The sequence below is a fragment of the Symphalangus syndactylus genome, chromosome 3 (assembly GCF_028878055.3).
Source record: "Symphalangus syndactylus isolate Jambi chromosome 3, NHGRI_mSymSyn1-v2.1_pri, whole genome shotgun sequence".
NCBI lineage: Eukaryota > Metazoa > Chordata > Mammalia > Primates > Hylobatidae > Symphalangus > Symphalangus syndactylus.
In genome coordinates this window covers 156,494,103-156,516,800 of record NC_072425.2, presented here as the reverse complement: position 1 = coordinate 156,516,800, position 22,698 = coordinate 156,494,103, and positions in this window count along the sequence as shown.

The following is a 22,698-nucleotide window of genomic DNA, read 5'->3' as shown; positions in this document are numbered from 1 at the left end:
CCTCTTAGCGCTCAGAATGTCCAACTGCAGTTTCTACAGAAAGAGTGTTTCAGAAAGGCTCAATCAAAAGTAAGGTTCAACTCTGTTAGTTGAATGCACAGAACAGAAAAAAGTTTCATACAATGCTTCTGTGTAGTTTATATTTGAACATATTCTTTTTTCCACTATTAACCACTTAGCGCTACGAATGTCCAGTTGCATTTTCTACAGAGAGAGTGTTTCAAAACTGCTCAATCAAAAGTATGGTTTAACTCTGTTAGCTGAATGCTCAGATCAGAAAGATGTTTCACAGAATGCTTCTGTGTAGTTTATATTTGAATATATTCCTTTCTCCACTACTACTCTCTTAGCGCTCCAAATGTCCAGTTGCATTTTCTACAGAAAGAGAGTTCAGATCTGCTCAATCAAAAGTATGGTTTAACTCTGTTAGCTGAATGCACAGATCAGAAAGAAGTTTCACCGAATGATTCTGTGAAGTTTATATTTGGAGACATTCCTTTTTCCACTATTACCCTCTTAGCGCTCCGAATCTCCACTTGCATTTTCTACAGAAAGAGTGTTTCAGAACGGCTCAATCAAAACTATGGTTCAAATCTTTTAGTTGAACAAACAGAACAGAAAGAAGTTTCACACAATTCTTCTGTGTAGTTTTTATTTGTAGACATTCTTTTTCCCAATATAGGCCTCTTAGCGCTCAGAATGTCCAATTGCAGTTTCTACAGAAAGAGTGTTTCAGAAAGGCTCAATCAAAAGTAAGGTTCAACTCTGTTAGTTGAATGCACAGAACAGAAAGAAGTTTCATACAATGCTTCTGTGTAGTTTATATTTGAACATATTCTTTTTTCCACTATTACCCACTTAGCGCTACGAATGTCCAGTTGCATTTTCTACAGACAGAGTGTTTCAAAACTGCTCAATCAAAAGTATGGTTTAACTCTGTTAGCTGAATGCTCAGATCAGAAAGAAGTTTCACAGAATGCTTCTGTGTAGTTTATATTTGAATATATTCCTTTTTCCACTACTACTCTCTTAGCGCTCCAAATGTCCAGTTGCATTTTCTACAGAAAGAGAGTTCAGATCTGCACAATCAAAAGTAGGGTTTAACTCTGTTAGCTGAATGCACAGATCAGAAAGAAGTTTCACCGAATGATTCTGTGAAGTTTATATTTGGAGACATTCCTTTTTCCACTATTACCCTCTTAGCGCTCCGAATCTCCACTTGCATTTTCTACAGAAAGAGTGTTTCAGAACGGCTCAATCAAAACTAAGGTTCAACTCTTTTAGTTGAACAAACAGAACAGAAAGAAGTTTCACACAATTCTTCTGTGTAGTTTTTATTTGTAGACATTCTTTTTCCCAATATAGGCCTCTTAGCGCTCAGAATGTCCAATTGCAGTTTCTACAGAAAGAGTGTTTCAGAATGGCTCAATCAAAAGTAAGGTTCAACTCTGTTAGTTGAATGCACAGAACAGAAAGAAGTTTCATACAATGCTTCTGTGTAGTTTATATTTGAACATATTCTTTTTTCCACTATTACCCACTTAGCGCTACGAATGTCCAGTTGCATTTTCTACAGACAGAGTGTTTCAAAACTGCTCAATCAAAAGTATGGTTTAACTCTGTTAGCTGAATGCTCAGATCAGAAAGAAGTTTCACAGAATGCTTCTGTGTAGTTTATATTTGAAAATATTCCTTTTTCCACTACTACGCTCTTAGCGCTCCGAATCTCCACTTGCATTTTCTACAAAGGAGTGTTTCATAACTGCTCAATCAAAAATATGTTTTATCTCTGTTAACTGAATTTACAGATCAGAAATAAGTTTCACAGAATGCATCTGTGTAGTTTTTATTTGAAGATATTCTTTTTCCCAATGTAGGCCTCTTAGCGCTTAGCATGTCCAATTGCAGTTTCTACAGAAAGAGTGTTTCAGAACGGCTCAATCAAAAGTAAGGTTCAACTCTGTTAGTTGAATGCACAGAACAGAAAGAATTTTCACAGAATGCTACTGTGTAGTTTATATTTGAATATATTCCTTTTTCAACTATTACCCTCTTAGCGCTACGAATGTCCACTTGCATTTTCTACAGAAAGAGTGTTCAGAACTGCGCAATCAGAAGTATGGTTTAACTCTGTTAGCTTAATGAACATATCAGAAATAAGTTTCACACAATGCTTCTGTGTAGTTTTTATTTGAAGATATTTTTTTTTCCCAATAGAGGCCTCTTAGCGCTCAGAATGTCCAATTGCAGTTTCTACAGAAAGAGTGTTTCAGAAAGGCTCAATCAAAAGTAAGGTTCAACTCTGTTAGTTGAATGCACAGAACAGAAAGAAGTTTCATACAATGCTTCTGTGTAGTTTATATTTGAACATATTCTTTTTTCCACTATTACCCACTTAGCGCTACGAATGTCCAGTTGCATTTTCTACAGACAGAGTGTTTCAAAACTGCTCAATCAAAAGTATGGTTTAACTCTGTTAGCTGAATGCTCAGATCAGAAAGAAGTTTCACAGAATGCTTCTGTGTAGTTTATATTTGAATATATTCCTTTTTCCACTACTACTCTCTTAGCGCTCCAAATGTCCAGTTGCATTTTCTACAGAAAGAGAGTTCAGATCTGCACAATCAAAAGTATGGTTTAACTCTGTTAGCTGAATGCACAGATCAGAAAGAAGTTTCACCGAATGATTCTGTGAAGTTTATATTTGGAGACATTCCTTTTTCCACTATTACCCTCTTAGCGCTCCGAATCTCCACTTGCATTTTCTACAGAAAGAGTGTTTCAGAACGGCTCAATCAAAACTAAGGTTCAACTCTTTTAGTTGAACAAACAGAACAGAAAGAAGTTTCACACAATTCTTCTGTGTAGTTTTTATTTGTAGACATTCTTTTTCCCAATATAGGCCTCTTAGCGCTCAGAATGTCCAATTGCAGTTTCTACAGAAAGAGTGTTTCAGAATGGCTCAATCAAAAGTAAGGTTCAACTCTGTTAGTTGAATGCACAGAACAGAAAGAAGTTTCATACAATGCTTCTGTGTAGTTTATATTTGAACATATTCTTTTTTCCACTATTACCCACTTAGCGCTACGAATGTCCAGTTGCATTTTCTACAGACAGAGTGTTTCAAAACTGCTCAATCAAAAGTATGGTTTAACTCTGTTAGCTGAATGCTCAGATCAGAAAGAAGTTTCACAGAATGCTTCTGTGTAGTTTATATTTGAAAATATTCCTTTTTCCACTACTACGCTCTTAGCGCTCCGAATCTCCACTTGCATTTTCTACAAAGGAGTGTTTCATAACTGCTCAATCAAAAATATGTTTTATCTCTGTTAACTGAATTTACAGATCAGAAATAAGTTTCACAGAATGCATCTGTGTAGTTTTTATTTGAAGATATTCTTTTTCCCAATGTAGGCCTCTTAGCGCTTAGCATGTCCAATTGCAGTTTCTACAGAAAGAGTGTTTCAGAACGGCTCAATCAAAAGTAAGGTTCAACTCTGTTAGTTGAATGCACAGAACAGAAAGAATTTTCACAGAATGCTACTGTGTAGTTTATATTTGAATATATTCCTTTTTCAACTATTACCCTCTTAGCGCTACGAATGTCCACTTGCATTTTCTACAGAAAGAGTGTTCAGAACTGCGCAATCAGAAGTATGGTTTAACTCTGTTAGCTTAATGAACATATCAGAAATAAGTTTCACACAATGCTTCTGTGTAGTTTTTATTTGAAGATATTTTTTTTTCCCAATAGAGGCCTCTTAGCGCTCAGAATGTCCAATTGCAGTTTCTACAGAAAGAGTGTTTCAGAAAGGCTCAATCAAAAGTAAGGTTCAACTCTGTTAGTTGAATGCACAGAACAGAAAGAAGTTTCATACAATGCTTCTGTGTAGTTTATATTTGAACATATTCTTTTTTCCACTATTACCCACTTAGCGCTACGAATGTCCAGTTGCATTTTCTACAGACAGAGTGTTTCAAAACTGCTCAATCAAAAGTATGGTTTAACTCTGTTAGCTGAATGCTCAGATCAGAAAGAAGTTTCACAGAATGCTTCTGTGTAGTTTATATTTGAATATATTCCTTTTTCCACTACTACGCTCTTAGCGCTCCAAATGTCCAGTTGCATTTTCTACAGAAAGAGTGTTCAGATCTGCTCAATCAAAAGTATGGTTTAACTCTGTTAGCTGAATGCACAGATCAGAAAGAAGTTTCACCGAATGATTCTGTGTAGTTTATATTTGAAGACATTCCTTTTTCCACTATTACCCTCTTAGCGCTCCGAATCTCCACTTGCATTTTCTACAAAAAGAGTGTTTCATAACTGCTCAATCAAAAATATGTTTTATCTCTGTTAACTGAATTTACAGATCAGAAATAAGTTTCACAGAATGCATCTGTGTAGTTTTTATTTGAAGATATTCTTTTTCAAAATGTAGGCCTCTTAGCGCTTAGCATGTCCAATTGCAGTTTCTAGAGAAAGAGTGTTTCAGAACGGCTCAATCAAAAGTAAGGTTCAACTCTGTTAGTTGAATGCACAGAACATAAAGAATTTTCACAGAATGCTACTGTGTAGTTTATATCTGAATATATTCCTTTTTCCACTATTACCCTCTTAGCGCTCCGAATGTCCACTTGCATTTTCTACAGAAAGAGTGTTCAGAACTGCGCAATCAAAAGTATGGTTTAACTCTGTTAGCTTAATGAACATATCAGAAATAAGTTTCACACAATGCTTCTGTGTAGTTTTTATTTGAAGATATTATTTTTCCCAATATAGGCTTCTTACCGCTCAGAATGTCCAATTGCAGTTTCTACAGAAAGAGAGTTTCAGAAAGGCTCAATCAAAAGTAAGGTTCAACTCTGTTAGTTGAATGCACAGAACAGAAAGAAGTTTCATGCAATGCTTCTGTGTAGTTTATATTTGAACATATTCTTTTTTCCACTATTACCCACTTAGCGCTACGAATGTCCAGTTGCATTTTCTACAGACAGAGTGTTTCAAAACTGCTCAATCAAAAGTATGGTTTAACTCTGTTAGCTGAATGCTCAGATCAGAAAGAAGTTTCACAGAATGCTTCTGTGTAGTTTATATTTGAATATATTCCTTTTTCCACTACCACTCTCTTAGCGCTCCAAATGTCCAGTTGCATTTTCTACAGAAAGAGAGTTCAGATCTGCTCAATCAAAAGTATGGTTTAACTCTGTTAGCTGAATGCACAGATCAGAAAGAAGTTTCACCGAATTATTCTGTGAAGTTTATATTTGGAGACATTCCTTTTTCCACTATTACCCTCTTAGCGCTCCGAATCTCCACTTGCATTTTCTACAGAAAGAGTGTTTCAGAACGGCTCAATCAAAACTAAGATTCAACTCTTTTAGTTGAACAAACAGAACAGAAAGAAGTTTCACACAATTCTTCTGTGTAGTTTTTATTTGTAGACATTCTTTTTCCCAATATAGGCCTCTTAGCGCTCAGAATGTCCAATTGCAGTTTCTACAGAAAGAGTGTTTCAGAACGGCTCAATCAAAAGTAAGGTTCAACTCTGTTAGTTGAATGCACAGAACAGAAAGAAGTTTCATACAATGCTTCTGTGTAGTTTATATTTGAACATATTCTTTTTTCCACTATTACCCACTTAGCGCTACGAATGTCCAGTTGCATTTTCTACAGACAGAGTGTTTCAAAACTGCTCAATCAAAAGTATGGTTTAACTCTGTTAGCTGAATGCTCAGATCAGAAAGAAGTTTCATAGAATGCTTCTGTGTAGTTTATATTTGAAAATATTCCTTTTTCCACTACTACGCTCTTAGCGCTCCGAATCTCCACTTGCATTTTCTACAAAGGAGTGTTTCATAACTGCTCAATCAAAAATATGTTTTATCTCTGTTAACTGAATTTACAGATCAGAAATAAGTTTCACAGAATGCATCTGTGTAGTTTTTATTTGAAGATATTCTTTTTCCCAATGTAGGCCTCTTAGCGCTTAGCATGTCCAATTGCAGTTTCTACAGAAAGAGTGTTTCAGAACGGCTCAATCAAAAGTAAGGTTCAACTCTGTTAGTTGAATGCACAGAACAGAAAGAATTTTCACAGAATGCTACTGTGTAGTTTATATTTGAATATATTCCTTTTTCCACTATTACCCTCTTAGCGCTCCGAATGTCCACTTGCATTTTCTACAGAAAGAGTGTTCAGAACTGCGCAATCAAAAGTATGGTTTAACTCTGTTAGCTTAATGAACATATCAGAAATAAGTTTCACACAATGCTTCTGTGTAGTTTTTATTTGAAGATTTTTTTTTCCCAATATAGGCCTCTTAGCGCTCAGAATGTCCAATTGCAGTTTCTACAGAAAGAGTGTTTCAGAAAGGCTCAATCAAAAGTAAGGTTCAACTCTGTTAGTTGAATGCACAGAACAGAAAGAAGTTTCATACAATGCTTCTGTGTAGTTTATATTTGAACATATTCTTTTTTCCACTATTACCCACTTAGCTCTACGAATGTCCAGTTGCATTTTCTACAGACAGAGTGTTTCAAAACTGCTCAATCAAAAGTATGGTTTAACTCTGTTAGCTGAATGCTCAGATCAGAAAGAAGTTTCACAGAATGCTTCTGTGTAGTTTATATTTGAATATATTCCTTTTTCCACTACTACGCTCTTAGCGCTCCAAATGTCCAGTTGCATTTTCTACAGAAAGAGTGTTCAGATCTGCTCAATCAAAAGTATGGTTTAACTCTGTTAGCTGAATGCACAGATCAGAAAGAAGTTTCACCGAATGATTCTGTGTAGTTTATATTTGAAGACATTCCTTTTTCCACTATTACCCTCTTAGCGCTCCGAATCTCCACTTGCATTTTCTACAAAAAGAGTGTTTCATAACTGCTCAATCAAAAATATGTTTTATCTCTGTTAACTGAATTTACAGATCAGAAATAAGTTTCACAGAATGCATCTGTGTAGTTTTTATTTGAAGATATTATTTTACAAAATGTAGGCCTCTTAGCGCTTAGCATGTCCAATTGCAGTTTCTAGAGAAAGAGTGTTTCAGAACGGCTCAATCAAAAGTAAGGTTCAACTCTGTTAGTTGAATGCACAGAACAGAAAGAATTTTCACAGAATGCTACTGTGTAGTTTATATCTGAATATATTCCTTTTTCCACTATTACCCTCTTAGCGCTCCGAATGTCCACTTGCATTTTCTACAGAAAGAGTGTTCAGAACTGCGCAAACAAAAGTATGGTTTAACTCTGTTAGCTTAATGAACATATCAGAAATAAGTTTCACACAATGATTCCGTGTAGTTTTTATTTGAAGATATTATTTTTCCCAATAGAGGCCTCTTAGCGCTCAGAATGTCCAATTGCAGTTTCTACAGAAAGAGTGTTTCAGAAAGGCTCAATCAAAAGTAAGGTTCATCTCTGTTAGTTGAATGCACAGAACAGAAAGAAGTTTCATACAATGCTTCTGTGTAGTTTATATTTGAACATATTCTTTTTTCCACTATTACCCACTTAGCGCTACGAATGTCCAGTTGCATTTTCTACAGACAGAGTGTTTCAAAACTGCTCAATCAAAAGTATGGTTTAATTCTGTTAGCTGAATGCTCAGATCAGAAAGAAGTTTCACAGAATGCTTCTGTGTAGTTTATATTTGAATATATTCCTTTTTCCACTACTACTCTCTTAGCGCTCCAAATGTCCAGTTGCATTTTCTACAGAAAGAGAGTTCAGATCTGCTCAATCAAAAGTATGGTTTAACACTGTTAGCTGAATGCACAGATCAGAAAGAAGTTTCACCGAATGATTCTGTGTGGTTTATATTTGGAGACATTCCTTTTTCCACTATTACCCTCTTAGCGCTCCGAATCTCCACTTGCATTTTCTACAGAAAGAGTGTTTCAGAACGGCTCAATCAAAACTAAGGTTCAACTCTTTTAGTTGAACAAACAGAACAGAAAGAAGTTTCACACAATTCTTCTGTGTAGTTTTTATTTGTAGACATTCTATTTCCCAATATAGGCCTCTTAGCGCTCAGAATGTCCAATTGCAGTTTCTACAGAAAGAGTGTTTCAGAACGGCTCAATCAAAAGTAAGGTTCAACTCTGATAGTTGAATGCACAGAACAGAAACAATTTTCACAGAATGCTACTGTGTAGTTTATATTTGAATATATTCCTTTTTCCACTATTACCCTCTTAGCGCTCCGAATGTCCACTTGCATTTTCTACAGAAAGAGTGTTCAGAACTGCGCAATCAAAAGTATGGTTTAACTCTGTTAGCTTAATGAACATATCAGAAATAAGTTTCACACAATGCTTCTGTGTAGTTTTTATTTGAAGATATTATTTTTCCCAATAGAGGACTCTTAGCGCTCAGAATGTCCAATTGCAGTTTATACAGAAAGAGTGTTTCAGAAAGGCTCAATCAAAAGTAAGGTTCAACTCTGTTAGTTGAATGCACAGAACAGAAAGGAGTTTCATACAATGTTTCTGTGTAGTTTATATTTGAACATATTCTTTTTTCCACTATTACCCACTTAGCGCTACGAATGTCCAGTTGCATTTCCTACAGACAGAGTGTTTCAAAACTGCTCAATCAAAAGTATGGTTTAACTCTGTTAGCTGAATGCTCAGATCAGAAAGAAGTTTCAGAGAATGCTTCTGTTTAGTTTATATTTGAATATATTCCTTTTTCCACTACTACTCTCTTAGCGCTCCAAATGTAAAGTTGCATTGTCTACAGAAAGAGAGTTCAGATCTGCTCAATCAAAAGTATGGTTTCACTCTGTTAGCTGAATGCACAGATCAGAAAGAAGTTTCACAGAATGATTCTGTGTAGTTTATATTTGGAGACATTCCTTTTTCCACTATTACCCTCTTAGCGCTCCGAATCTCCACTTGCATTTTCTACAGAAAGAGTGTTTCAGAACGGCTCAATCAAAACTAAGGTTCAACTCTTTTAGTTGAACAAACAGAACAGAAAGAAGTTTCACAAAATTCTTCTGTGTAGTTTTTATTTGTAGACATTCTTTTTCCCAATATAGGCCTCTTAGCGCTCAGAATGTCCAATTGCAGTTTCTACAGAAAGAGTGTTTCAGAACGGCTCAATCAAAAGTAAGGTTCAACTCTGTTAGTTGTATGCACAGAAGAGAAAGATGTTTCATACAATGCTTCTGTGTAGTTTATATTTGAACATATTCTTTTTTCCACTATTACCCACTTAGCGCTACGAATGTCCAGTTGCATTTTCTACAGACAGAGTGTTTCAAAACTGCTCAATCAAAAGTATGGTTTAACTCTGTTAGCTGAATGCTCAGATCAGAAAAAAGTTTCACAGAATGCTTCTTTGTAGTTTATATTTGAATATATTCCTTTTTCCACTACTACGCTCTTAGCGCTCCAAATGTCCAGTTGCATTTTCAACAGAAAGAGTGTTCAGATCTGCTCAATCAAAAGTATGGTTTAACTCTGTTAGCTGAATGCACAGATCAGAAAGAAGTTTCACCGAATGATTCTGTGTAGTTTATATTTGAAGACATTCCTTTTTCCACTATTACCCTCTTAGCGCTCCGAATCTCCACTTGCATTTTCTACAAAAAGAGTGTTTCATAACTGCTCAATAAAAAATATGTTTTATCTCTGTTAACTGAATTTACAGATCAGAAATAAGTTTCACAGAATGCATCTGTGTAGTTTTTATTTGAAGATATTCTTTTTCCCAATGTAGGCCTCTTAGCGCTTAGCATGTCCAATTGCAGTTTCTACAGAAAGAGTGTTTCAGAACGGCTCAATCAAAAGTAAGGTTCAACTCTGTTAGTTGAATGCACAGAACAGAAAGTATTTTCACAGAATGCTACTGTGTAGTTTATATTTGAATATATTCCTTTTTCCACTATTACCCTCTTAGCGCTCCGAATGTCCACTTGCATTTTCTACAGAAAGAGTGTTCAGAACTGCGCAATCAAAAGTATGGTTTAACTCTGTTAGCTTAATGAACATATCAGAAATAAGTTTCACACAATGCTTCTGTGTAGTTTTTATTTGAAGATATTATTTTTCCCAATAGAGGCCTCTTAGCGCTCAGAATGTCCAATTGCAGTTTCTACAGAAAGAGTGTTTCAGAAAGGCTCAATCAAAAGTAAGGTTCAACTCTGTTAGTTGAATGCACAGAACAGAAAGAAGTTTCATACAATGCTTCTGTGTAGTTTATATTTGAACATATTCTTTTTTCCACTATTACCCACTTAGCGCTACGAATATCCAGTTGCATTTTCTACAGACAGAGTGTTTCAAAACTGCTCAATCAAAAGTATGGTTTAACTCTGTTAGCTGAATGCTCAGATCAGAAAGAAGTTTCACAGAATGCTTCTGTGTAGTTTATATTTGAATATATTCCTTTTTCCACTACTACTCTCTTAGCGCTCCAAATGTCCAGTTGCATTTTCTACAGAAAGAGTGTTCAGATCTGCTCAATCAAAAGTATGGTTTAAATCTGTTAGCTGAATGCACAGATCAGAAAGAAGTTTCACAGAATGATTCTGTGTAGTTTATATTTGGAGACATTCCTTTTTCCACTATTACCCTCTTAGCGCTCCGAATCTCCACTTGCATTTTCTACAGAAAGAGTGTTTCAGAACGGCTCAATCAAAACTAAGGTTCAACTCTTTGAGTTGAACAAACAGAACAGAAAGAAGTTTCACAAAATTCTTCTGTGTAGTTTTTATTTGTAGACATTCTTTTTCCCAATATAGGCCTCTTAGCGCTCAGAATGTCCAATTGCAGTTTCTACAGAAAGAGTGTTTCAGAACGGCTCAATCAAAAGTAAGGTTCAACTCTGTTAGTTGTATGCACAGAAGAGAAAGATGTTTCATACAATGCTTCTGTGTAGTTTATATTTGAACATATTCTTTTTTCCACTATTACCCACTTAGCGCTACGAATGTCCAGTTGCATTTTCTACAGACAGAGTGTTTCAAAACTGCTCAATCAAAAGTATGGTTTAACTCTGTTAGCTGAATGCTCAGATCAGAAAAAAGTTTCACAGAATGCTTCTTTGTAGTTTATATTTGAATATATTCCTTTTTCCACTACTACGCTCTTAGCGCTCCAAATGTCCAGTTGCATTTTCAACAGAAAGAGTGTTCAGATCTGCTCAATCAAAAGTATGGTTTAACTCTGTTAGCTGAATGCACAGATCAGAAAGAAGTTTCACCGAATGATTCTGTGTAGTTTATATTTGAAGACATTCCTTTTTCCACTATTACCCTCTTAGCGCTCCGAATCTCCACTTGCATTTTCTACAAAAAGAGTGTTTCATAACTGCTCAATAAAAAATATGTTTTATCTCTGTTAACTGAATTTACAGATCAGAAATAAGTTTCACAGAATGCATCTGTGTAGTTTTTATTTGAAGATATTCTTTTTCCCAATGTAGGCCTCTTAGCGCTTAGCATGTCCAATTGCAGTTTCTACAGAAAGAGTGTTTCAGAACGGCTCAATCAAAAGTAAGGTTCAACTCTGTTAGTTGAATGCACAGAACAGAAAGTATTTTCACAGAATGCTACTGTGTAGTTTATATTTGAATATATTCCTTTTTCCACTATTACCCTCTTAGCGCTCCGAATGTCCACTTGCATTTTCTACAGAAAGAGTGTTCAGAACTGCGCAATCAAAAGTATGGTTTAACTCTGTTAGCTTAATGAACATATCAGAAATAAGTTTCACACAATGCTTCTGTGTAGTTTTTATTTGAAGATATTATTTTTCCCAATAGAGGCCTCTTAGCGCTCAGAATGTCCAATTGCAGTTTCTACAGAAAGAGTGTTTCAGAAAGGCTCAATCAAAAGTAAGGTTCAACTCTGTTAGTTGAATGCACAGAACAGAAAGAAGTTTCATACAATGCTTCTGTGTAGTTTATATTTGAACATATTCTTTTTTCCACTATTACCCACTTAGCGCTACGAATATCCAGTTGCATTTTCTACAGACAGAGTGTTTCAAAACTGCTCAATCAAAAGTATGGTTTAACTCTGTTAGCTGAATGCTCAGATCAGAAAGAAGTTTCACAGAATGCTTCTGTGTAGTTTATATTTGAATATATTCCTTTTTCCACTACTACTCTCTTAGCGCTCCAAATGTCCAGTTGCATTTTCTACAGAAAGAGTGTTCAGATCTGCTCAATCAAAAGTATGGTTTAAATCTGTTAGCTGAATGCACAGATCAGAAAGAAGTTTCACAGAATGATTCTGTGTAGTTTATATTTGGAGACATTCCTTTTTCCACTATTACCCTCTTAGCGCTCCGAATCTCCACTTGCATTTTCTATAGAAAGTGTGTTTCAGAACGGCTCAATCAAAACTAAGGTTCAACTCTTTTAGTTGAACAAACAGAACAGAAAGAAGTTTCACACAATTCTTCTGTGTAGTTTTTATTTGTAGACATTCTTTTCCCAATATAGGCCTCTAGGCGCTCAGAATGTCCAATTGCAGTTTCCACAGAAAGAGTGTTTCAGAACGGCTCAATCAAAAGTAAGGTTCAACTCTGTTAGTTGAATGCACAGAACAGAAAGAAGTTTCATACAATGCTTCTGTGTAGTTTATATTTGAACATATTCTTTTTTCCACTATTACCCACTTAGCGCTACGAATGTCCAGTTGCATTTTCTACAGACAGAGTGTTTCAAAACTGCTCAATCAAAAGTATGGTTTAACTCTGTTAGCTGAATGCTCAGATCAGAAAGAAGTTTCACAGAATGCTTCTGTGTAGTTTATATTTGAAAATATTCCTTTTTCCACTACTACGCTCTTAGCGCTCCAAATGTCCAGTTGCATTTTCTACAGAAAGAGTGTTCAGATCTGCTCAATCAAAAGTATGGTTTAACTCTGTTAGCTGAATGCACAGATCAGAAAGAAGTTTCAACGAATGATTCTGTGTAGTTTATATTTGAAGACATTCCTTTTTCCACTATTACACTATTAGCGCTCCGAATCTCCAATTGCATTTTCTACAAAAAGAGTTTTTCATAAATGCTCAATCAAAAATATGTTTTATCTCTGTTAAATGAATTTACAGATCAGAAATAAGTTCCACAGAATGCATCTGTGTAGTTTTTATTTGAAGATATTCTTTTACCCAATGTAGGCCTCTTAGCGCTTAGCATGTCCAATTGCAGTTTCTAGAGAAAGAGTGTTTCAGAACGGCTCAATCAAAAGTAAGGTTCAACTCTGTTAGTTGAATGCACAGAACATAAAGAATTTTCACAGAATGCTACTGTGTAGTTTATATCTGAATATATTCCTTTTTCCACTATTACCCTCTTAGCGCTCCGAATGTCCACTTGCATTTTCTACAGAAAGAGTGTTCAGAACTGCGCAATCAAAAGTATGGTTTAACTCTGTTAGCTTAATGAACATATCAGAAATAAGTTTCACACAATGCTTCTGTGTAGTTTTTATTTGAAGATATTTTTTTTCCCAATAGAGGCCTCTTAGCGCTCAGAATGTCGAATTGCAGTTTCTACAGAAAGAGTGTTTCAGAAAGGCTCAATCAAAAGTAAGGTTCAACTCTGTTAGTTGAATGCACAGAACAGAAAGAAGTTTCATACAATCCTTCTGTATAGTTTATATCTGAACATACTCTTTTTTCCACTAGTACCCACTTAGCGCTACGAATGTCCAGTTGCATTTTCTACAGACAGAGTGTTTCAAAACTACTCAATCAAAAGTATGGTTTAACTCTGTTAGCTGAATGCTCAGATCAGAAAGAAGTTTCACAGAATGCTTCTGTGTAGTTTATATTTGAATATATTCCTTTTTCCACTACTACTCTCTTAGCGCTCAAAATGTCCAGTTGCATTTTCTACAGAAAGAGTGTTCAGATCTGCTCAATCAAAAGTATGGTTTAACTCTGTTAGCTGAATGCACAGATCAGAAAGAAGTTTCAACGAATGATTCTGTGTAGTTTATATTTGAAGACATTCCTTTTTCCACTATTACACTATTAGCGCTCCGAATCTCCAATTGCATTTTCTACAAAAAGAGTTTTTCATAAATGCTCAATCAAAAATAAGTTTTATCTCTGTTAAATGAATTTACAGATCAGAAATAAGTTCCACAGAATGCATCTGTGTAGTTTTTATTTGAAGATATTCTTTTACCCAATGTAGGCCTCTTAGCGCTTAGCATGTCCAATTGCAGTTTCTACAGAAAGAGTGTTTCAGAACGGCTCAATCAAAAGTAAGGTTCAACTCTGTTAGTTGATTGCACAGAACAGAAAGAATTTTCACAGAATGCTACTGTGTAGTTTATATTTGAATATATTCCTTTTTCCACTATTACCCTCTTAGCGCTCCGAATGTCCACTTGCATTTTCTACAGAAAGAGTGTTCAGAACTGCGCAATCAAAAGTATGGTTTAACTCTGTTAGCTTAATGAACATATCAGAAATAAGTTTCACACAATGCTTCTGTGTAGTTTTTATTTGAAGATATTATTTTTCCCAATAGAGTCCCCTTAGCGCTCAGAATGTCCAATTGCAGTTTCTACAGAAAGATTGTTTCAGAAAGGCTCAATCAAAAGTAAGGTTCAACTCTGTTAGTTGAATGCACAGAAGAGAAAGAAGTTTCATACAATGCTTCTGTGTAGTTTATATTTGAACATATTCTTTTTTCCACTATTACCCACTTAGCGCTACGAATGTCCAGTTGCATTTTCTACAGACAGAGTGTTTCAAAACTGCTCAATCAAAAGTATGGTTTAACTCTGTTAGCTGAATGCTCAGATCAGAAAGAAGTTTCACAGAATGCTTCTGTGTAGTTTATATTTGAATATATTCCTTTTTCCACTACTACACTCTTAGCGCTCCAAATGTCCAGTTGCATTTTCTACAGAAAGAGTGTTCAGATCTGCTCAATCAAAAGTATGGTTTAACTCTGTTAGCTGAATGCACAGATCAGAAAGAAGTTTCACAGAATGATTCTGTGTAGTTTATATTTGGAGACATTCCTTTTTCCACTATTACCCTCTTAGCGCTCCGAATCTCCACTTGCATTTTCTACAGAAAGTGTGTTTCAGAACGGCTCAATCAAAACTAAGGTTCAACTCTTTTAGTTGAACAAACAGAACAGAAAGAAGTTTCACACAATTCTTCTGTGTAGTTTTTATTTGTAGACATTCTTTTTCCCAATATAGGCCTCTTAGCGCTCAGAATGTCCAATTGCAGTTTCTACAGAAAGAGTGTTTCAGAACGGCTCAATCAAAAGTAAGGTTCAACTCTGTTAGTTGAATGCACAGAACAGAAAGAATTTTCACAGAATGCTACTGTGTAGTTTATATTTGAATATATTCCTTTTTCCACTATTACCCTCTTAGCGCTCCGAATGTCCACTTGCATTTTCTACAGAAAGAGTGTTCAGAACTGCGCAATCAAAAGTATGGTTTAACTCTGTTAGCTTAATGAACATATCAGAAATAAGTTTCACACAATGCTTCTGTGTAGTTTTTATTTGAAGATATTATTTTTCCCAATAGAGGCCTCTTAGCGCTCAGAATGTCCAATTGCAGTTTCTACAGAAAGAGTGTTTCAGAAAGGCTCAATCAAAAGTAAGGTTCAACTCTGTTAGTTGAATGCACAGAACAGAAAGAAGTTTCATACGATGCTTCTGTGTAGTTTATATTTGAACATATTATTTTTTCCACTATTACCCACTTAGCGCTACGAATGTCCAGTTGCATTTTCTACAGACAGAGTGTTTCAAAACTGCTCAATCAAAAGTATGGTTTAACTCTGTTAGCTGAATGCTCAGATCAGAAAGAAGTTTCACAGAATGATTCTGTGTAGTTTATATTTGGAGACATTCCTTTTTCCACTATTACCCTCTTAGCGCTCCGAATCTCCACTTGCATTTTCTACAGAAAGAGTGTTTCAGAACGGCTCAATCAAAACTAAGGTTCAACTCTTTTAGTTGAACAAACAGAACAGAAAGAAGTTTCACACAATTCTTCTGTGAAGTTTTTATTTGTAGACATTCTTTTTCCCAATATAGGCCTCTTAGCGCTCAGAATGTCCAATTGCAGTTTCTACAGAAAGAGTGTTTCAGAACGGCTCAATCAAAAGTAAGGTTCAACTCTGTTAGTTGAATGCACAGAACAGAAAGAATTTTCACAGAATGCTACTGTGTAGTTTATATTTGAATATATTCCTTTTTCCACTATTACCCTCTTAGCGCTCCGAATGTCCACTTGCATTTTCTACAGAAAGAGTGTTCAGAACTGCGCAATCAAAAGTATGGTTTAACTCTGTTAGCTTAATGAACATATCAGAAATAAGTTTCACACAATGCTTCCGTGTAGTTTTTATTTGAAGATATTATTTTTCCCAATAGAGGCCTCTTAGCGCTCAGAATGTCCAATTGCAGTTTCTACAGAAAGAGTGTTTCAGAAAGGCTCAATCAAAAGTAAGGTTCAACTCTGTTAGTTGAATGCACAGAACAGAAAGTAGTTTCATACGATGCTTCTGTGTAGTTTATATTTGAACATATTCTTTTTTCCACTATTACCCACTTAGCGCTACGAATGTCCAGTTGCATTTTCTACAGACAGAGTGTTTCAAAACTGCTCAATCAAAAGTATGGTTTAACTCTGTTAGCTGAATGCTCAGATCAGAAAGAAGTTTCACAGAATGCTCCTGTGTAGTTTATATTTGAATATATTCCTTTTTCCACTACTACTCTCTTAGCGCTCCAAATGTCCAGTTGCATTTTCTACAGAAAGAGTGTTCAGATCTGCTCAATCAAAAGTATGGTTTAACTCTGTTAGCTGAATGCACAGATCAGAAAGAAGTTTCACAGAATGATTCTGTGTAGTTCATATTTGGAGACATTCCTTTTTCCACTATTACCCCCTTAGCGCTCCGAATCTCCACTTGCATTTTCTACAGAAAGAGTGTTTCAGAACGGCTCAATCAAAACTAAGGTTCAACTCTTTTAGTTGAACAAACAGAACAGAAAGAAGTTTCACACAATTCTTCTGTGTAGTTTTTATTTGTAGACATTCTTTTTCCCAATATAGGCCTCTTAGCGCTCAGAATGTCCAATTGCAGTTTCTACAGAAAGAGTGTTTCAGAACGGCTCAATCAAAAGTAAGGTTCAACTCTGTTAGTTGAATGCACAGAACAGAAAGAAGTTTCATACAATGCTTCTGTGTAGTTTATATTTGAACATATTCTTTTTTCCACTATTACCCACTTAGCACTACGAATGTCCAGTTGCATTTTCTACAGACAGAGTGTTTCAAAACTGCTCAATCAAAAGTATGGTTTAACTCTGTTAGCTGAATGCTCAGATCAGAAAGAAGTTTCACAGAATGCTTCTGTGTAGTTTATATTTGAATATATTCCTTTTTCCACTACTACGCTCTTAGCGTTCAAAATGTCCAGTTGCATTTTCAACAGAAAGAGTGTTCAGATCTGCTCAATCAAAAGTATTTTTTAACTCTGTTAGCTGAATGCACAGATCAGAAAGAAGTTTCCCCGAATGATTCTGTGTAGTTTATATTTGAAGACATTCCTTTTTCCACTATTACCCTCTTAGCGCTCCGAATCTCCACTTGCATTTTCTACAAAAAGAGTGTTTCATAACTGCTCAATCAAAAATATGTTTTATCTCTGTTAACTGAATTTACAGATCAGAAATAAGTTTCACAGAATGCATCTGTGTAGTTTTTATTTGAAGATATTCTTTTTCCCAATGTAGGCCTCTTAGCGCTTAGCAGGTCCAATTGCAATTTCTATAGAAAGAGTGTTTCAGAACAGCTCAATCAAAAGTAAGGTTCAACTCTGTTAGTTGAATGCACAGAACAGAAAGAATTTTCACAGAATGCTACTGTGTAGTTTATATTTGAATATATTCCATTTTCCACTATTACCCTCTTAGCGCTCCGAATCTCCACTTGCATTTTCTACAGAAAGACTGTTTCAGAACGGCTCAATCAAAACTAAGGTTCAACACTTTTAGTTGAACAAACAGAACAGAAAGAAGTTTCACACAATTCTTCTGTGTAGTTTTTATTTGTAGACATTCTTTTTCCCAATATAGGCCTCTTAGCGCTCAGAATGTCCAATTGCAGTTTCTACAGAAAGAGTGTTTCAGAACGGTTCAATCAAAAGTAAGGTTCAACTCTGTTAGTTGAATGCACAGAACAGAAAGTTGTTTCATACAATGCTTCTGTGTAGTTTATATTTGAACATATTTTTTTTCCACTATTACCCACTTAGCGCTACGAATGTCCAGTTGCATTTTCTACAGACAGAGTGTTCAGAACTGCGCAATCAAAAGTATGGTTTAACTCTGATAGCTTAATGAACATATCAGAAATAAGTTTGACACAATGCTTCTGTGTAGTTTTTATTTGAAGATATTTTTTTTCCCAATAGAGGCCTCTTAGCGCTCAGAATGTCCAATTGCAGTTTCTACAGAAAGAGTGTTTCAGAAAGGCTCAATCAAAAGTAAGGTTCAACTCTGTTAGTTGAATGCACAGAACAGAAAGAAGTTTCATACAATCCTTCTGTATAGTTTATATCTGAACATACTCTTTTTTCCACTATTACCCACTTAGCGCTACGAATGTCCAGTTGCATTTTCTACAGACAGAGTGTTTCAAAACTGCTCAATCAAAAGTATGGTTTAACTCTGTTAGCTGAATGCTCAGATCAGAAAGAAGTTTCACAGAATGCTTCTGTGTAGTTTATATTTGAATATATTCCTTTTTCCACTACTACTCTCTTAGCGCTCCAAATGTCCAGTTGCATTTTCTACAGAAAGAGTGTTCAGATCTGCTCAATCAAAAGTATGGTTTAACTCTGTTAGCTGAATGCACAGATCAGAAAGAAGTTTCACCGAATGATTCTGTGTAGTTTATATTTGAAGACATTCCTTTTTCCACTATTACACTATTAGCGCTCCGAATCTCCAATTGCATTTTCTACAAAAAGAGTTTTTCATAAATGCTCAATCAAAAATATGTTTTATCTCTGTTAAATGAATTTACAGATCAGAAATAAGTTCCACAGAATGCATCTGTGTAGTTTTTATTTGAAGATATTCTTTTACCCAATGTAGGCCTCTTAGCGCTTAGCATGTCCAATTGCAGTTTCTACAGAAAGAGTGTTTCAGAACGGCTCAATCAAAAGTAAGGTTCAACTCTGTTAGTTGATTGCACAGAACAGAAAGAATTTTCACAGAATGCTACTGTGTAGTTTATATTTGAATATATTCCTTTTTCCACTATTACCCTCTTAGCGCTCCGAATGTCCACTTGCATTTTCTACAGAAAGAGTGTTCAGAACTGCGCAATCAAAAGTATGGTTTAACTCTGTTAGCTTAATGAACATATCAGAAATAAGTTTCACACAATGCTTCTGTGTAGTTTTTATTTGAAGATATTATTTTTCCCAATAGAGTCCTCTTAGCGCTCAGAATGTCCAATTGCAGTTTCTACAGAAAGATTGTTTCAGAAAGGCTCAATCAAAAGTAAGGTTCAACTCTGTTAGTTGAATGCACAGAAGAGAAAGAAGTTTCATACAATGCTTCTGTGTAGTTTATATTTGAACATATTCTTTTTTCCACTATTACCCACTTAGCGCTACGAATGTCCAGTTGCATTTTCTACAGACAGAGTGTTTCAAAACTGCTCAATCAAAAGTATGGTTTAACTCTGTTAGCTGAATGCTCAGATCAGAAAGAAGTTTCACAGAATGCTTCTGTGTAGTTTATATTTGAATATATTCCTTTTTCCACTACTACACTCTTAGCGCTCCAAATGTCCAGTTGCATTTTCTACAGAAAGAGTGTTCAGATCTGCTCAATCAAAAGTATGGTTTAACTCTGTTAGCTGAATGCACAGATCAGAAAGAAGTTTCACAGAATGATTCTGTGTAGTTTATCTTTGGAGACATTCCTTTTTCCACTATTACCCTCTTAGCGCTCCGAATCTCCACTTGCATTTTCTACAGAAAGTGTGTGTCAGAACGGCTCAATCAAAACTAAGGTTCAACTCTTTTAGTTGAACAAACAGAACAGAAAGAAGTTTCACACAATTCTTCTGTGTAGTTTTTATTTGTAGACATTCTTTTTCCCAATATAGGCCTCTTAGCGCTCAGAATGTCCAATTGCAGTTTCTACAGAAAGAGTGTTTCAGAACGGCTCAATCAAAAGTAAGGTTCAACTCTGTTAGTTGAATGCACAGAACAGAAAGGATTTTCACAGAATGCTACTGTGTGGTTTATATTTGAATATATTCCTTTTTCCACTATTACCCTCTTAGCGCTCCGAATGTCCACTTGCATTTTCTACAGAAAGAGTGTTCAGAACTGCGCAATCAAAAGTATGGTTTAACTCTGTTAGCTTAATGAACATATCAGAAATAAGTTTCACACAATGCTTCTGTGTAGTTTTTATTTGAAGATATTATTTTTCCCAATAGAGGCCTCTTAGCGCTCAGAATGTCCAATTGCAGTTTCTACAGAAAGAGTGTTTCAGAAAGGCTCAATCAAAAGTAAGGTTCAACTCTGTTAGTTGAATGCACAGAACAGAAAGAAGTTTCATACGATGCTTCTGTGTAGTTTATATTTGAACATATTCTTTTTTCCACTATTACCCACTTAGCGCTACGAATGTCCAGTTGCATTTTCTACAGACAGAGTGTTTCAAAACTGCTCAATCAAAAGTATGGTTTAACTCTGTTAGCTGAATGCTCAGATCAGAAAGAAGTTTCACAGAATGATTCTGTGTAGTTTATATTTGGAGACATTCCTTTTTCCACTATTACCCTCTTAGCGCTCCGAATCTCCACTTGCATTTTCTACAGAAAGAGTGTTTCAGAACGGCTCAATCAAAACTAAGGTTCAACTCTTTTAGTTGAACAAACAGAACAGAAAGAAGTTTCACACAATTCTTCTGTGTAGTTTTTATTTGTAGACATTCTTTTTCCCAATATAGGCCTCTTAGCGCTCAGAATGTCCAATTGCAGTTTCTACAGAAAGAGTGTTTCAGAACGGCTCAATCAAAAGTAAGGTTCAACTCTGTTAGTTGAATGCACAGAACAGAAAGAATTTTCACAGAATGCTACTGTGTAGTTTATATTTGAATATATTCCTTTTTCCACTATTACCCTCTTAGCGCTCCGAATGTCCACTTGCATTTTCTACAGAAAGAGTGTTCAGAACTGCGCAATCAAAAGTATGGTTTAACTCTGTTAGCTTAATGAACATATCAGAAATAAGTTTCACACAATGCTTCCGTGTAGTTTTTATTTGAAGATATTATTTTTCCCAATAGAGGCCTCTTAGCGCTCAGAATGTCCAATTGCAGTTTCTACAGAAAGAGTGTTTCAGAAAGGCTCAATCAAAAGTAAGGTTCAACTCTGTTAGTTGAATGCACAGAACAGAAAGTAGTTTCATACGATGCTTCTGTGTAGTTTATATTTGAACATATTCTTTTTTCCACTATTACCCACTTAGCGCTACGAATGTCCAGTTGCATTTTCTACAGACAGAGTGTTTCAAAACTGCTCAATCAAAAGTATGGTTTAACTCTGTTAGCTGAATGCTCAGATCAGAAAGAAGTTTCACAGAATGCTCCTGTGTAGTTTATATTTGAATATATTCCTTTTTCCACTACTACTCTCTTAGCGCTCCAAATGTCCAGTTGCATTTTCTACAGAAAGAGTGTTCAGATCTGCTCAATCAAAAGTATGGTTTAACTCTGTTAGCTGAATGCACAGATCAGAAAGAAGTTTCACAGAATGATTCTGTGTAGTTCATATTTGGAGACATTCCTTTTTCCACTATTACCCTCTTAGCGCTCCGAATCTCCACTTGCATTTTCTACAAAAAGAGTGTTTCATAACTGCTCAATCAAAAATATGTTTTATCTCTGTTAACTGAATTTACAGATCAGAAATAAGTTTCACAGAATGCATCTGTGTAGTTTTTATTTGAAGATATTCTTTTTCCCAATGTAGGCCTCTTAGCACTTAGCATGTCCAATTGCAGTTTCTACAGAAAGAGTGTTTCAGAACGCTCAATCAAAAGTAAGGTTCAACTCTGTTAGTTGAATGCACAGAACAGAAAGAATTTTCACAGAATGCTACTGTGTAGTTTATATTTGAATATATTCCTTTTTCCACTATTACCCTCTTAGCGCTCCGAATGTCCACTTGCATTTTCTACAGAAAGAGTGTTCAGAACTGCGCAATCAAAAGTATGGTTTAACTCTGTTAGCTTAATGAACATATCAGAAATAAGTTTCACACAATGCTTCTGTGTAGTTTTTATTTGAAGATATTATTTTACCCAATAGAGGCCTCTTAGCGCTCAGAATGTCCAATTGAAGTTTCTACAGAAAGAGTGTTTCAGAAAGGCTCAATCAAAAGTAAGGTTCAACTCTGTTAGTTGAATGCACAGAACAGAAAGAAGTTTCATACAATGTTTCTGTGTAGTTTATATTTGAACATATTCTTTTTTCCACTATTACCCACTTAGCGCTACGAATGTCCAGTTGCATTTTCTACAGACAGAGTGTTTCAAAACTGCTCAATTAAAAGTATGGTTTAACTCTGTTAGCTGAATGCTCAGATCAGAAAGAAGTTTCACAGAATGCTTCTGTGTAGTTTATATTTGAATATATTCCTTTTTCCACTAC